The sequence below is a fragment of the Bidens hawaiensis genome, unplaced genomic scaffold (genome assembly GCF_021521415.1).
Source record: "Bidens hawaiensis isolate Kalapana, Puna unplaced genomic scaffold, B.hawaiensis_p1.1 tig00002553_1, whole genome shotgun sequence".
NCBI classification, from domain to species: Eukaryota; Viridiplantae; Streptophyta; class Magnoliopsida; order Asterales; family Asteraceae; genus Bidens; species Bidens hawaiensis.
Genome location: NW_027491139.1, coordinates 1,766,256 through 1,783,037, shown reverse-complemented (window position 1 = coordinate 1,783,037; position 16,782 = coordinate 1,766,256). Strand labels below are relative to the sequence as shown.

The 16,782-nt window shown below is 37.2% G+C and overlaps 1 pseudogene across 1 annotated transcript; it reads left to right on the top strand.

The window, feature by feature from the left end:
* Nucleotides 1-226: 226 nt before the first annotated feature.
* Nucleotides 227-15,314, top strand: LOC143620361 (protein NO VEIN-like; annotated as a pseudogene). Its single transcript, XR_013151324.1, has 14 exons — nucleotides 227-550; nucleotides 939-1,267; nucleotides 1,486-1,951; nucleotides 2,550-2,663; nucleotides 2,820-3,025; nucleotides 3,184-4,602; nucleotides 4,682-4,893; nucleotides 5,252-6,604; nucleotides 11,345-12,173; nucleotides 12,270-12,382; nucleotides 12,453-12,804; nucleotides 13,437-13,754; nucleotides 13,974-14,231; nucleotides 14,313-15,314. The product of XR_013151324.1 is annotated as a protein NO VEIN-like (transcript).
* Nucleotides 15,315-16,782: the final 1,468 nt, after the last annotated feature.

The window sequence follows — 16,782 nt, the reverse complement described above, 5'->3', positions numbered from 1 at the left end:
ACTAACACAAAGTTTTGTAGTTTGGGTTTAGTCTAAAGGGGCTGGGTCAAACCATAAACAAGTTTAGCTAAGATGGTTGTGGTTTAATAGTTTATAGTCAAATAATCATCGTAATACCGAATCATGCGAAGGACGTTATGGATTCATGATTAAACGAGTAAACAAAATCGTATCTTCTTTCGATCAAAAGCCATAAAACATCTTTTCCAATTTCTCTTTTATATTATTAAAATCCAATTCGCACCTTTTTTTAAAATACGTAGTCGCCTGCTAACAGACGACCACGTTCTCCGGCGAACTTAGTTACAGAATGTACGGACATAACCGCCGGCAACGCTACGGCGAAAGCAGCCGCAACGCCGCAGTAACTCCGGTCGAGCGTGGCGTAGTGAAAGCTCACACGGATCTTCTGGCCACCGGCCAAACCGTATCTGCGTGGACCGTCTCACAGTCAGCGTTGGCGATGCTTAACGCTGTTTCGTTTGAATCGTTAGGGTTTCATATGCAAAACATTCCATCACTTAATCGTCTTATGCTCACTGAAGCAAAGGTAAGTATACTTTATGATGATGACTTATTTATTTTATTTATTTATTTAATCAATTTTTAGTGTGTTGATTTTTTATCAGCGTTGACTGGAATTTGTTAGGGTGTTGACTTTGAGTTAGTTAGATATTTGTTTTTTTCTAACTAATACACTTGTGTTAGCTCATTGATTGTTGAAAGTTAATACCGAAACGAGTTAAAAGAAAGTTGAGTAGGATTATTATTGTTTGTTTTAGTATAAATAGATAGGTTAGGGGTTATTGTAAGTGTGTTAACAAGTTAATAAATGGAATTGGTCTTGGTTGTGATCAAATTCTGTGTTCGTGGGCCCGATTGTCAACAGATTAATACAACTTTTTTCTCTCTACTCTCTCACTGTTTTGATGTTGTAGGTAAACTCTTTTGTACATTGCTTTATTGGAGTTCAAAAGATCACATCATTACATGACTTGGAGATGGCAATATGTGAAAGTGAGGGAGTTAGGAGCTTTCAAGAACTTGGATTGGGACCTATTTTGAAGCATCCACCGGTTGTGCATTATTTTTCTCTAGGGCCTGAGGTCACAGAAGTCTGCAAAATTACTACCGAACAAATTGTTGCTTACCTCAGCAAACTCCCCCGCAAAAAAGGAAAGACCACACCAGATGAGTTATTGGATTTTATAGCAAAGAAGAGGAATATAAGCCGAGAAAATCTATGCGTACGAATTCAAAGTCTGGGGTACGGTTTCTTAAATTCGATTATTACATGCTTACTGGTTTAGTTAAAAGAGACTTACATAACCGGTGAATGACAAAGTGATTGTGTTTAGTGAAAACACCCTATTAACAAAGATTCCTCTTCTGCTTCCTCTTCTGCGTGCTTGTTTTTTTTATTAAAAATTCTTATTATAGACTATTATAGAAACCTTGATTTTTTTTGCTGATGTACATTTACAGAATGCACATTGGGCATATCATACATGGAAGGCAATCTGGAAGCACTATTCTTAAGAAGTGTCTTGATGGATTAGATGCAAGGTCGATTCTTGATGACAATCAGGATGATGATGATGATGATGGTAATTCGCCAAAAGATGATGAAAATGATAAAAGTAATGATGTACAAGAGTCTAAACCTTTTCCATCTCAAAATACTACACAAACATCAAAAGTTTGTCTGGATACTGAAATGGATTGTGTTGCTTCGCTTGAAGTGAAACAAGGATCTGAAATTAAATTTTTCACAAAATGCGTCAGTCATAGGAAACCTAAATTATCGACGGCTGGGATCAAGTTTAAAGCGGTGCCTCAAAGTTTGGATGTGAAAACCGGATTTATAGATGATAAAGCAATCGATGGGCACACGTGGAGGTTCATTAAGACATGGAAAGACTCGTGTGACAAAGAAGAGAATGTAGTTGAGGTATGTAGAAGCTCTTTACTATATTAGATATTACATTGTATGTGAGTTCATCAAGATTTGGAAATAGAGTATCAAAATCTTTAGATATTTATAATTTTTAAAGTGTATATTTATTTCACCAATTTCTTTCTATGAGCTAGTTAAACAGGGTAAGAGAATATTGTAATGTTACTGTATTGATATTGTATGTAATCTCATAGATACAAAGGATACACACACACACACACACTCATCCTATATATATATATATGAAATACTCTTACAGTCTAGTCCTTCTAATATACCAAACTACATATAAATATATATTGTTTAATTTTTTTTGTCAAGTAGATTACTTCAATTTTTGTTTACTGATCAGTAGTCTTCTACGTTTAGTTGCTAACTAGTCCGTATCTGGCATTCCTGATGTATGAAGAGTTATTTTAGCAATGTAATTTTAATTATCACTTATCATTTATCATTTTATTTTTGCTGTAGCAAATTCTTTGCATTGGCATCTTGTAAATGTGAATTAATCAAGTTTAGCTTATATTTTCTAATTATTTGCATGTTACACTTATACTATTATTCTGTGCTAACTGGCATGCTTTGCTTGTAGGTATATGGCAAGATGATTGATTTTTATAATCCTCAAATGAAGCCAAAGAGGAAAAATAAAGTTACAAATACAGTGATTTCTTCGTATCCACATGTTGGATTGCTAAATGTTGCTGTAAGTTTACTATGTTCATTAGTATTGTTATTGTGTTATCATCATTTCATTATGGTTATTATTATTATTATTATTATTATTATTATTATTATTACTATCATTTCATTATGCCTTTATTTGCATTTTGTGAATACAAGTGTCTTTTCTTTGTTACAGCTTGCATCTATAAAGTTTGGTTTGTGGGACTGCATAAGTTCTACTTCGCAAGTGAACAGCAAAGAGATAGCTGTAAATACATGTGCTGCTGATGTTAACACAGAAGTCCAGCCAGCTGAAAAGAACACTTTAGTTGCCAATAAACATGCTTTGGAGGGTAGTGTTGGTAATTTACATCCTTTGTGTGCTATATCTTTCTAATTATTGTTATTTGCTATTTGTTCTATCTCTCTCGTTTTCTTTCTCTGTTTCAAAAGGGGTGCTTGGATTTGAGTATAAACTGATTGTAATCAGTTCTGAGTCTTTCTTGATAAGGATTATGGGCTTTTATTCTAGGGGGCACAATATTTTTAACTTGTCCAAGAAAGCAAATGATCTTTATAAGGGAGATCTGCAAGTTAGAATGTTCTCTAACTCAATATTTTTCTGTTAATGACTTTGAAACCCTTGGTTTGGGAGATATTTTCACATTTTTAGCAGACCATATTTCCGTACTACCTACTGCATGGCAAAAGTTATTCACATTAAATGAAAAACTCGAGAAGCCTTTGGTTAAAGTTTGCATGAGCCAACATTATCTGCTTGAGTTATTATCACAAGCTGCTAATAGCTTAGGGGAAAATGAAACTTTAAGTAAGTTAATGGTTTCTGAGCTGTTAAGAATGCAGTTTCCTTCTGCTGGTCTTACATTACTAGAAGATGATGTTACAGAAGATCTTTTTAATACCAGGAGCAATAATGGTGATAATGTGAACTCGAATATTGTGTTATTTTCTTCAACTCTAACTGATTTTCGGGCAGAAAAGAATCTCTTGGATGCTCATATTTGTGCAAATGATGCAGTTGCGCTGTTACTCAGGGCTCCAATGTTGGTAGATCTTATCTCATGGTCATGTTGGGACTATAAATTTGCACCTTCTTTAGGTCTTCTTGTAGGGTGGTTATTAAGTTATGTAACCACCAAGGAGTTGCTTTGTTTAGTAACAAAAGATGGAAAAGCTTTACGGATTGATCAATTAGCAACAGCTGATTCCTTTTTGGAAGCTTTTCTTCACGGGTCTTCTTTTGACACAGCTTTAAAGCTCGTTTCTTTGATTTCTTTATATGGTGGTGTACGAAACGTACGCTATTGCTTTTAAAATGCCATGCAAAACATGGTTTTGAAATAATGTTCAAGACTTCCTCACAAATTGCTTCAAGATTTGTTCTTGATTGTCTCGGATACTTACCCAAGGAGTTCAGAAGTTTTGCAGGAGAGTTATTGGTTTCTGCGTTTCGTTTGATTACTATAGATGCTTACCTGGTGATTTTGAGTGACTGCAAAAGTACAAAGGATCATATGATGATTCGTGAACTTGGATTCTCACTGGGCATAGTGGAATGGTTTGATAATCATTCTTTAGTTCTGTCCGAGTCCAAAGAATCAGTTGAAAATAAAATGTCATTTTCAGATAAATATCATTGTTTACTTCTATCTGAGTCCGAAAATTCAGCTTTAGAAAATGAAGTTACTCGGTCTGCTGAACTCAACGAACCAAGTGTTATTTGTCACAAAGTGTATGGTTTTGGTGACGGTTGTGTTCAGCCAATTTTAGACTCTGAGAGAGAGAAAAATGCAGCCAGTATTATTGAGTCTATTAGAGTTCAGGAATTCGGTTTGGACTCTAATATTTCAACCAATGAAAATAGCATTTTGAAAAAGCAACATGCTCGTTTAGGAAGAGCACTTTTTTGTCTTTCACAAGAATTATATTCTCAAGACTCACATTTTCTTCTTGAGCTTGTAAGTTTCTAGTTTTATTCTTTCATATGATCCGCTTTCTTCTTGTAACAATAACAAGTTTTGTATCTTCATTTTGTAGGTTCAAAATGCTGATGATAATTCGTATTCGGAAAATGTGGAGCCCACTTTGGCATTCATTCTTCAAGAGAAAAGTATTGTTGTTTGAATAATGAAAACGGTTTTTCTGCTGATAACATTAGAGCGATTTGTGATGTTGGGAATTCTACCAACAAATCATCTAGTGCCGGATACATAGGCAAGAAAGGGATTGGATTCAAATCAGTATTTCGGGTATATCTGTTAAATTGTTGGTCCAACTTTTTATTTTAGATAACCAACATATTTTTTGTCAGCATGAAAAATCTATCAAAGATTTGTAAAATCTAATTTAAGGCCAACTTTTAAAATTTTGATTAAGTGTTATCTGACACCGCAATCGCTTGATGACATGAAAACTGGTATGTTGGAAGTTTTGTGTAATCTCGATTCAACTTTGTAACTGAGAGAAGCTTATGTTTTAGCTTGCATGACGATTGGAACCAAATCTTTGATATAATCAACTAAGTTTCTTATCTTGCTATCATGCTATGTAATTTTTGTGAGTATTTGCTTCATATCCGCTGAAAACATCTCTTTGATGTATATGCAGGTTACCGATGCTCCAGAAGTACATTCTAATGGATTTCACATCAAGTTTGACTTAACCGAGGGTCAAATTGGTTTTGTTTTGCCAACAATTGTGCCTCCTTGTGACATGAATTTGTTCACAAACTTGGTCTCATCAAACACCGCTAATCAAATGAATACACACTACATACATGCCTTGTGCTTCCCTTGAAGTCAATGCCAAAGTCAAAGCCAGCAGAAACTTCCACTGTAGACAACATCACCTCTATGTTTTCAGATCTTCATCCATCTTTATTACTTTTTCTTCATCGTCTTCAGTGTATCAAATTCCGAAATATGCTTACTGATTCATTCATCATCATGAGGAAAGAAACAATTGGAAATGGTTTAACCAATGTTTCTGTTGGGAATGAAACGTTGACTTGGTTTGTTGACTCCCGGAAGTTGCAGGCTAATGGTATTCAAAAAGATGTAAACTTCACTGAAATTTCAATTGCTATGGCTCTTGAAGTTTTGGAAAATGGCAGTTACAATCCAAAGTTAGATCAACAATATGTTTTTGCATTTCTTCCTCTTAGAACATATGGTTTGAAGTTTATAATCCAAGGGGATTTTATTCTTCCTTCTTCAAGAGAAGAAGTTGACGGTGATAGTCCTTGGAACCAATGGTTGTTATCTGAGTTTCCCAATTTGTTTGTTAGTGCTGAACTATCATTCTGTCGCCTTCCTGGTTTTAACAATTGTCTTGGAAGGGCAGTTTCCGTCTTTTTAAGCTACATTCCTCTTATAGGTGAAGTGCATGGATTTTTTGCTCCACTTCCCAGAATGATCATATCAAAACTGTGCACTTCAAATTGTTTGCTTCTAGAAGGAGAAAACGACAAGTGGGTCCCACCGTGTCGGGTTTTAAGAAACTGGAATGAGCCGGCTCGGACCCTATTGCCTGATAGCTTGATTCACAAGCATCTTGGTCTCGGGTACTTGAATAAGGAAATATCTTTATCGGATACACTCGCACGGGCTCTAGGTATCAAGAATTACGGGCCTAAAGTTATGGTTGATATGTTATCTTCTTTATGCCATACAAAAGAAGGTTTAGCATCAATGGGCCTTAACTGGCTATCTTCTTGGCTTAATGAGTTATATTTATTGTCTCATCAGAATCCTGTTGATTTTAAAGTTGGCTCTGATGTTTTGAACACTTTGGCAAAGACACCCTTCATTCCTCTTCTAGATGGTAGTTACGATTCAATCAATGAGGGTATGATTTGGATGAATGTAGATGGTTCATGTAACAGCCTAGAAGCTTCTACAAGATTGTTTGCTAATCTTAGAATTGTTAATCCCGCACTTTTTGACGGTTCAGTCGCTGGTAATTTAAAGTTAAAACACGTAATGTGATTTTGGTTATTGATTTCTTGACTAATGCATTACAATAGATCCCTATATATAGGGTAGAATATTACATTCAACTACCATCTAAAATCAAGATTGTAAATATAAGATCTAACATAATATATTGTCTAACATTCCCCCGCAAGTTGAGGGCGGGGAACGACCTGCAACTTGGACCTTAGAAGTAGAAATCTTTGTGACGGTAGCGGTTTTGTGAACACGTCAGCGATTTGATCATTTGTAGATATGAATTGAACTTTAAGTTTGCCTCGAGCCACCTTTTCTCTGACAAAATGGAAATCAACTTCAACATGTTTTGTGCGAGCATGAAACACGGGATTAGCAGATAGATAGGTGGCACCTAGATTGTCACACCATAGCATAGGTGAAGACTTGGTGACAATACCGAGTTCATTCAAGAGAGCCTCCAACCAAGTTATTTTAGCAACCGTGTCAGCAAGAGCTTTATACTTGGATTCAGTTGAAGAACGAGAAACCGTACGTTGTTTACGAGCATTCCATGAGACAAGATTGGACCCTAAATAGACAGCAAACCCCCCTGTGGATCGACGGTCATCTGGACATCCTGCCCAGTCAGAATCAGAGTATGCTTTGAGAGTGTTGTGCCAATGAGCATCGGTAAAAGCATGAAGAGTAGATCCAGAGTCATGTCAAATGAACAACCCAAAATGAGATGTACCCTTCAAATAGCGCAGAATCCGTTTAACAGCTAACCAATGGTTATCAGTTGGGGCATGCATAAACTGACAAACTTTATTCACAGCAAAAGTGATATCCGGACGCGAGAGGGAGGCATATTGAAGACCCCCAACAATTTGACGATATTTGGTAGGATCAGTAAGTTGAGGGCTGTCACCGCGAGATAAAATTTGAGAACTACTCATAGGCGAAGAAACCGATTTACAATCAGTAAGCCCAGCACGCGTAATTAGTTCACGGATATACTTTTGTTGAGACAAAATAAGACTTTTTCCATGAGGAATGATCTCAATACCCAAGAAATAGTGAAGATTGCCCAAATCTTTTATCGCGAACGAGTTGCTTAACCTGGTAATAACACCATCAATAGCTTTCGGATTGTTCCCTGTGACAATAATGTCATCAACATAAACAAGCACATACACAAGAGTACCCTGAGACTTCATAATAAAGAGTGACGGGTCAGTTTTGGAACCCGAGAAACCGAGTTGGTGTAGAGCAGCAGATAAGCGTTCAAACCAGGCTCGTGGAGCCTGCTTCAGGCCGTATAAAGACTTATGAAGAAGACACACGTGATTTGGATGAGTCTTGTCAACAAAACCAGGTGGTTGACGAAGGTAGACGGTTTCTTTCAAGTCACCATGGAGAAAAGCATTTTGGACATCTAATTGGCGAAGTGACCATTGATTGGTGACCGCAAGTGATAGTACGACCCGAATGGTAGTAGCCTTGATAACGGGACTAAAAGTTTCTTGAAAATCAACACCCGGTTGTTGGCGAAAACCTTTAGCTACAAGTCGCGCTTTGTAACGAGTGACATTACCGTGCTGATCCCGCTTTAACCTGTAAACCCACTTGGAATCAATAACATTAGTATTTTTAGCATAAGGGACAAGAGACCATGTGCCATTCTTAATAAGAGCACCAAACTCTTCAGCCATGGCTTGACGCCACTCGTGAAATTTTTTAGCGACGGTAAACGAGGATGGCTCAAGAGAAGGAGTTAGATCAGTGGATGTATGATAGGAAGATGGATTATAGCGAGTGGTGGGTTTCGGATTGGGCCGAAGATTAGCTGGACGAGTGTGAGATGGTATGGTAGGTGTTTGAATGGGAATGGGCTGAAGGTCAGGTTGTGGAGTCGTGGGTTTGTTAGAAGTAGGGACTAGTGCAGGTGGTGTAGTAGAGGCTGTTTCGGTAACAAGGGCTGGTTCGGTCACAAGGGCTGGTTCGGTAGCAGGAGCTGGTTCGGTAACAGGGGCTGTTTCGGTAATGGGGGCTGGTTCGGGCTGGTTAGGAGTGGGCAGTGTAGTGTTAACATGTGTTGGAAAGGTGGAGAAATAAGGGGCTGGATTGGTGGTGGGCTCGGTTAAAGGAACTGGTGTAAATGGAAAAAGATGCTCGTTAAATCGAACATGACGTGCAATATACACACGATCGGTAGTCAAGTCCAAACATCGATACCCATGATGAATAGGACTATATCCGAAAAATACACAAGGTGTAGATCGGAAATCTAATTTATGTCGATTATACGGACGGAGATAGGGAAAACATTGACATCCAAAAACACGAAGAAAAGAGTAATCTGGTGTTCGTTTGAAGAGATGCTCAAAAGGGGATTTGTTTGAGTAGGTTTGGGAGGGTAGTCGGTTGATTAAGTAAACGGCTGTTTCAAATGCAAAATTCCAAAAACGTAGTGGAGTGTTAGAATGAGCAAGGAGAGAGAGGCCCGTTTCAACAACGTGTCGATTTCGACGTTCAACGATACCATTTTGCTCACTCGTGTGAGGACAAGAATGACGATGAATAATACCTAGTGAGGAGAAAAAATGTGTGAGATTGCGGAACTCTCCCCCCAGTCAGTTTGCACATTTTTAAGTTTGGTATTAAAATGTCGTTCGGCCATTGTCACAAATGATTTAAAAGTGGAATAAACGTCAGATTTTTGTGCTAATGGATATACCACATATATCTTGAATGGTGGTTAACACATAACATAAAGTATCTATATCCATCAAAAGAAAGTGATGAAGCAGGGCCCCAAACATCACAATAAACCAAATCCAAAATATTATTACTACGAAAATTTGAATTATTCAAAGATAACTTAGAAGATTTTCCCATTTGACAAGCAGAACATAAAGCTGGAAATAGTTTTGTAGAAACAGGTAAAGAACAACTAGAAACAATAGTTTGGAAAACACGAGCATGAGGATGTCCGAGACGTTGGTGCCAAATGGTTGAAGAAGCTCTAGTGGCGGTGAAGGAAAGACGTGGAAGAGACTTCAATTGGGGAAGACGGATCGAGTACAAACCAACATTACTTGGACCCGTGAGTAGGATGGACCGTGTAGATTCGTCCTTCACAACAAAAAAAGATGAGTGAAATTCAAAGAAAACATCATTATCAGTACAAAATTGTTGAACAGATAAGAGGTTCTTTGTAACATCGTGTACGTGAAGAATATTAGAAAGATTAAAAATTTTGTTTAGGGAATATATTTTGGAAGAGCCAATATGAAGAATGGGTAAAGGTTTACCGTCGCCGACATGAAGTTTGTCGTTACCAGAATATGCCTCGTGAGTTATCCAAACTTGTGAAGTCCGGTGTGACGTGACTGTTGGACCCTGTGTTGGGAATCCATGTAGAACCAGATTGTGACCCAAGCTCAGAAAAATTTGCATAGTATGCTTGAGGTGATGCACGGACAGCAGAGGAATTGGACTGATTAGGGCATTGGGAAGGCAGATGCTGGATGCCACAACGATTACAGTGGCCATAAACTGTGTTCTGAGTTGAAGCCCATGCAAATTGCTGTTGTCGGTTTTGGTTGCTGCCGTGTCCACGAGAGTCATCATGAGTTCTGTTGGAATAATTACCACGTGTATTGCCACGTGAATTGCCACGCCTGTTGCCACGATAATTGTTTGCATAGAATGCTTGAGGTTGAGGGTTTTGAGAGACGGTAGGATGAAGTTGATACCCTAGTTGGGATGCTAGCTGATGCAAAGCATTTAATTGATTTTGCGGGAATGTGTTTGGTTGCAGCAGGGGATTGGTAGTGGAGGCCATGAAAGCTTGTGGAGAGGGTTTTATGGATTTGTTTACCAGAAAGTCATAATCAGAAATAAGGCCATGCAATTCGTTAAATTTTACCGGTGGGTATCGGCCTAGAAGATTTGCCTTGAGGCCATTGTATTCATCACGAAGACCGGAGATGGCAAGCATAACCAAGTCTTTGTCTTTGGTTGGTTCGCCAATGTTGGCTAGGGCACTAGCATATTCTTGGGCGCGGCTGAGATAGGAGATTGGAGTTTCATCTCCTTTCATCTCAATCTTTAAGAGTTGAGTTTTGAGAGTGTATTCCCGGGAAGAATTATGTGGTGCATATGCCCTCTCAAGCGAAAGCCAGAGATCTCTAGATGTTATTCCTTGAACATGTTGAAAAGAAGCTTCAGATATAGTAGAGATGACAATCATTCTTACATGTGCATCATTGGAGATCCAATGATGATAGCTAGGATTATCAACTGATGCAGTATCAGTTGTGGCAACTGTTTTAGGCAGGGGGCATGGGATTGTCCCATCTATGTAGCCAAATAAATTGTTGGTGACTAAGAAGGGATGGATCATGGCTTTCCAATACCCATAATTGGTGGGTGATAGTTTGAAAGCGAATTTATGGGAGTTGTGTGCTGTTTTCTCCACAGTTGTAAAGGTAGTAATCATGGCCATGATGAATTAGGGTAGAGTTGTTGATCGACAGAGAAGAGAAAAAAAAATATATGATGTAGGCTGCAATTGGTTGTTGACGGAAGCTAGGGTTTGAATACCTTGGCTGTGATACCAAGTTAAAACACGTAATGTGATTTTGGTTATTGATTTCTTGACTAATGCATTACAATAGATCCCTATATATAGGGTAGAATATTACATTCAACTACCATCTAAAATCAAGATTGTAAATATAAGATCTAACATAATATATTGTCTAACATTTAACTCAAATGCTTTCTAAAGTTGGTGTTCAACGGTTATCTGCACATCAAGTAGTCAAAGCACATGTCTTGCCAGCTATTTGTGACAAAAAGAATATAGTCAGTAAAGATCTTATGATAGAGTATTTATCGTTTATAATGGTCCATCTACAATGTGGCTGCTCAGATTGTTTTACCGAAAGGGAGCACATAATCTCTGAGGTTTATAGTAAAGCCTTTATCTTGACAAATCATGGCTTTGTTATACCTTCTGAGGTTGCAATCCATTTCAATATTGATTTTGGGAATCATATTGATATCAGTAGGCTGATCAGTGGTGTTGATGTAAAATGGTATGAGGTTGATAAAACCTATTTGAAGTATAGCTCTCTGCAACACTGGAGGGAGTTTTTGAAGGAAGTTGGAGTCACTGACTTTGTGCAAATCGTTAGAGTTGAGAAAACTGTTTCATCTCAGACTTTTGTCACAAATATGATGTGGGATAAAGTGATTGTGCCACCTGGATCAACTGTTATCAATTGGGAGTCTCGAGAGTTGTTTGATTTATTAGCAAAAGTGTCATTAAGTGGCGATCGTGAAAAATGCAAGTATTTGTTGGAGGTTATTGATGAAATATGGGATGATTACTTTAGTGATAAAGTTGATGCTTTTTGTATTATAGATGGAGAAAATAAGCCTTTCAAGTCTTCACTAGTAAGTGTTCTCGGTGATGTTAAGTGGGTGGTTTCTAGCTTGGATGATGGGCTTTATTGTCCTAAAGGTTTGTTTTATAATTGTGAGGAGTTGTGCTTGATTTTTGGTGATAACACTCCTTTGCTGTTCCAAAGGTCAGTTTGTGTATTTATTTTTTCCTTATTAAGTGTTTATTTTAGTTTGTAAAACTTCAATATTGTCACATTGTGCCTTTTTTGTATATGCAACAGATTCGAAATGTGAAGTTGGTGACTAGCATCGGTTTCAAGACTAGTGTTACCCTTCACGATGCTTTATCTGTACTAGAAATATGGAGAAGGCCTGCTAAATCTTTCAAAGCTAGGTATGTGTTTATTGAATATGTATTTTTCTATCACTAATCTTTTCTGACAGTTTATGGCTTTCTACACCAGCATATCACAGATGTCAAGATTCTACTCGTTCATACGGGAAGAATTGGTTTCCTCAGATCAGGAAAGCATGGCTAACTTAAGCAGTGGGCCGCTTATATTTGTTCCATTGTCTTCAGTTTCTTCAAGTGAAGTTGTATCTGGTGAACTTTTATCTCCACAGGAAGTGTATAGGCATGATAATATGATCAATACAGAATGTGAGGAGAGCAAAATGTTAAGCCTTTTGTATCCTAGTTTTCATGATTTTTTTGTTAATGAATGTGGAGTAAAGGAGAACCCACCACTTCTAGATTACCTTGCGCTTTTACGCCATTTATCAACTATAAATACTCCATTGGAGGCCGCCAAAAAGGTAAGAGCCATTCACGTTAATGTCACATAGAGGTGCTTATTTGGTCAATATGGTTCGGTTGACCATAAACGTTTTCTGGAATATTTTATAAAGGGTTTTGATGATGACATCCTTAAGGGCTGTTTATATGCTTAAGCAAACTGGCCAAGACTCTTAACCACATGAAAACATCTATTGGCTGGCGTTGTAAAACCCGTCAACAAGTTATAGATTGTTCCTATCGTTTGGTAGAAGTTATAAATTGGTCTGTGAGTTTTGTATAATACTTTGGACGTTTGAGAATTTTATTTATTACTTGTGACGTTTGAATTTTTCTATTTTTATACTTTGGACGTTCGAGACAAAGTTTTGAAAATAGGAACATCCAATGTAAAAAACGAAGTTTAGGTACTGAGTCTGTAAGTTTTGCCAAATTACTGGGACGGTTACAGTAGTTTACTTTAAATAATCAATCAATCATACCCAGCGCAATCCCATCAATAGCAAAGTTATAAGTGTGCCAAAGCTATAAGTAGTTTACTTTAAATGATAAGTGTGCCAAAGCTATAAGTAGTTTACTTTAAATGATTAGTGTGCCAAATATTATTGCAGAAGTTTTATCAACGGCATTGTTTCATTTCTGATATTGACAGGTTTTTGATGTTTTTGTAATGTGGAGTGATGGACTCAAATCTGGGGCTTTGAGTTATGTGGATGTTGAAATGTTAAAAAGAAATCTTGAAGAAAAGAACACGAAGGTGCTTCCGACCGCACAAGATAAATGGGTTTCATTACATTCATCATTCAGGCTCGTGTGTTGGTGCGATGATGCAAAGCTTGCTGATGAATTCGAGGAGTTGAATAATATTAATTTTTTCCGTTTATGTGATCTAACTGATGAAGAAAAGAAGATGCTTGAAGTGAATGTTTCTTTTCTTATGAAAAATCTTGGAATTCCCGCTCTTTCAGAGGTAGTCACTTTTCTCATGTCATCTCTAGTTTAGGTTATCAACGAATCAATAGCGTTTATGTTTTATCTCTGTAAAATGGGTCAAAAGTATCCCAAAGAAATAACATGGGTTTGTTTTAAACAACCATTAGTAACAAGAAAACACGTGCACTCACCAGAGTTGATTTTACGTGGATATTGTAGATATTATGAGGTTTAAACGACTTTTGATCTATTGCAGGTTGTTACTCGTAAAGCAATATATTATGGGGCAATAGACAATGACTATGAAACTTCATTGGTGAACTAGGTTCTTCCTTATGCTCAGCGTTACATCTCTAACACGTATCCCGAAATTTATCATCAACTCAAGATGGCTGGATTTGAAAAAATAAATCGACTGCAGATTGTTGTAGTTGAAATGCTGTATTATAAGAATGTTATAAAGGCATCAAACTTGGTATCAAATAAGAGACATGAAAGTATCTGCCTTCTTCAGGTATCGTACTTTTTACATATGCATTTCAAATGTAAATTTCAAGTAATTTGACCTGATCTGTTTCTGTATTGATGCTTACAGGATGAGATCTTGTATGCAACGTGTGACTCAGATCCTCATTCTATATTCATGGAGCTTTCTCGTTTTCTAATCAACGGTGATCCTGAACTTCACTTGGCAAATTTTCTTCACTTAATTACAACTATGACCGAGTCAGGTTCCACAGAGGAACGGATAGAAGCTTTTGTCTTAAATAACCAAAAGGTGCCAAAACTATCAGATGAAGAACCAGTATGGTCAATTCAATCTATGGATGTCATGTCATTGGATACGATGACATCAGCAACAAAATGTGGCACTAAAAGAATCTTTAGGCCCAGTTCATCATCTGAAAGTACTAGAAACTGGCCACCGGCTAGTTGGCAAACCACTCCTAATGCGGTTGACTTGGTCAACGTTGAACCAGGCTTGGTTGACCAAGATGGTTCCTTGGGTCATGTGGGAACCAACACGGTTGACATGGCTAGTGTTGACCAAGATGGTTCGTCAGGCTTTAGTCAGAAGGACCAGCTTTCGCATGGCCTGGTCAATGTGGAACAAGCGTTACATACAGGAAAACGGGGTGAGGAGTTGGCGTTTAACTACTATAAAAATAAGGGTATGAGAGATGTGAAATGGGTAAATGAGGCCAGTGAATCTGGGTTACCATATGATATTGAAGTTTGTGATGATGAAAACCGAAAGGAATATATTGAGGTCAAACCAACCGATTCTGAAAGAAAGGACTGGTTTGAGATATCGGTTAATGAGTGGCAGTTTGCAGTTGAGAAAGGTGAATCTTTCAGCATAGCTCGTGTAGTTTTGTTGGGTGATAAACAGGCTCGAGTCACTGTATTTAAGAATCCGGCTAGGCTTTGCCGTCTCGGTCAACTGAAACTGGCTGTTTTGATGTCGGAGAAGCCGAAGGATGAGTTTGATCTGTGTTGACTTTGTGTATCAAATGTGTTATCTATGATGCTTGGAAGTCTTGTTTTGTACATAAGGATGTTTAACTAGTAGAATTGGTTTGAGACAATTTCTATGGCTTGGTCACTTGCTGTCCGCTGAACTATGTTTAAATATTCTGTTTGTTTATATCAAAAGTATTGTTGCAGTGGGACCGGTTTGAGTTAGTTTGATTCGTTCACTTGTCAAGAGACTGTTGGTCGGTTGGACCGTGCACCGATTGTGGTCCTTCTAATAAAAAGACAGTTATCTAACATGGATAGTCGATGGCAAGGAGGGACCGTGCATATACCCTGTCATATATGGAAAAATTAACTAAGCAAGCATCGTTAATCGGTCAAAACGAGTTTGATTAAAGTAGGTCAACCATCATTCATAAATTTCGTTATGGTACTAGACACTATTATAGCATTACAACTTTATTTGGATAGAATCTACCTTAATATCCTGATTATCAATCGTTTGGATGTCTAAAAAGACTGCAATAGCCGGTTGGTTTTTACTAGAGGTGTCAAAATGGTTGGGCTGGCAGCTGGCTAACCTGTTCAAATTAGTTTGAATTAAAATAGAGCAATTATTAGTACTAGTTGAAACGGGCCAGTTTAAATTGGGTTACCCGCAACATTTGTTTTAAACAAATAGAATGGGGCGATATTTGATTGTAAACATTATTTGCATAACCTCATATCAACCCGGTCCAATGGTTTGTTGTTCAATCGCAAAATAAAAAAATCGACTGCTTTACACATTGACGGTTTTCGGTATGACCAGCTTGGTGGGTCTAGATTGGTATGTTTTAAATCTTAAATCAGTAAACTAATCAATTAGATTTGTAATTACCTTGCCTTGATTATGTATATTTTGATTTGCAAGTTTTGTTGTGAGTACGATAACCTGTTCATTTTTTATAAACTTTAAGCTTATGGTACATATAAATGATGTGTACCATGTCACCTCACTTTGCTTTCATTGCATGTGTTTCAATTTTGAGGTATTTCACTGTTCTTAAAACATGTTTTAATGCATGATATACTACTTGGTGATACAGGACTTCATTTTTCCAATCGTGTCCCCACTAAAAACATTTTTTTTGGTCCAGTCACACAAAATTTTTTTTTTTTTGGTTTCTTGGTTATAACATTTACAATATGATATTTCACAAAACATTAAATATAGCATTGCCAGATATTTATTTTTATCTACGTGTTTTAATGCAAGTTTCATTCAAAACGGAAATGTGGATAATGTATGAGACTATGAGTCATTGATGTGCGAAACGCGGTCTATTAAAAATATAACCTAGCCTATACACTCTAGTTTTAAATTTATAAACCTAGACTCTCTTAATGCTAGACCACTAGACAGACAAGTGTATCTATCAACTGTAGTACAGCCTAATGAAGTCCGGATATCGAACCCAAAAGACACTAGCGACACCTAAACTAGACTCTGACTTAATTAAACTTAATTAATTGATTTTATTTTTTTTATAATTAAATATAAACTAAATAATACTTACTCTAAAACTAGACACGGACAAATCGGT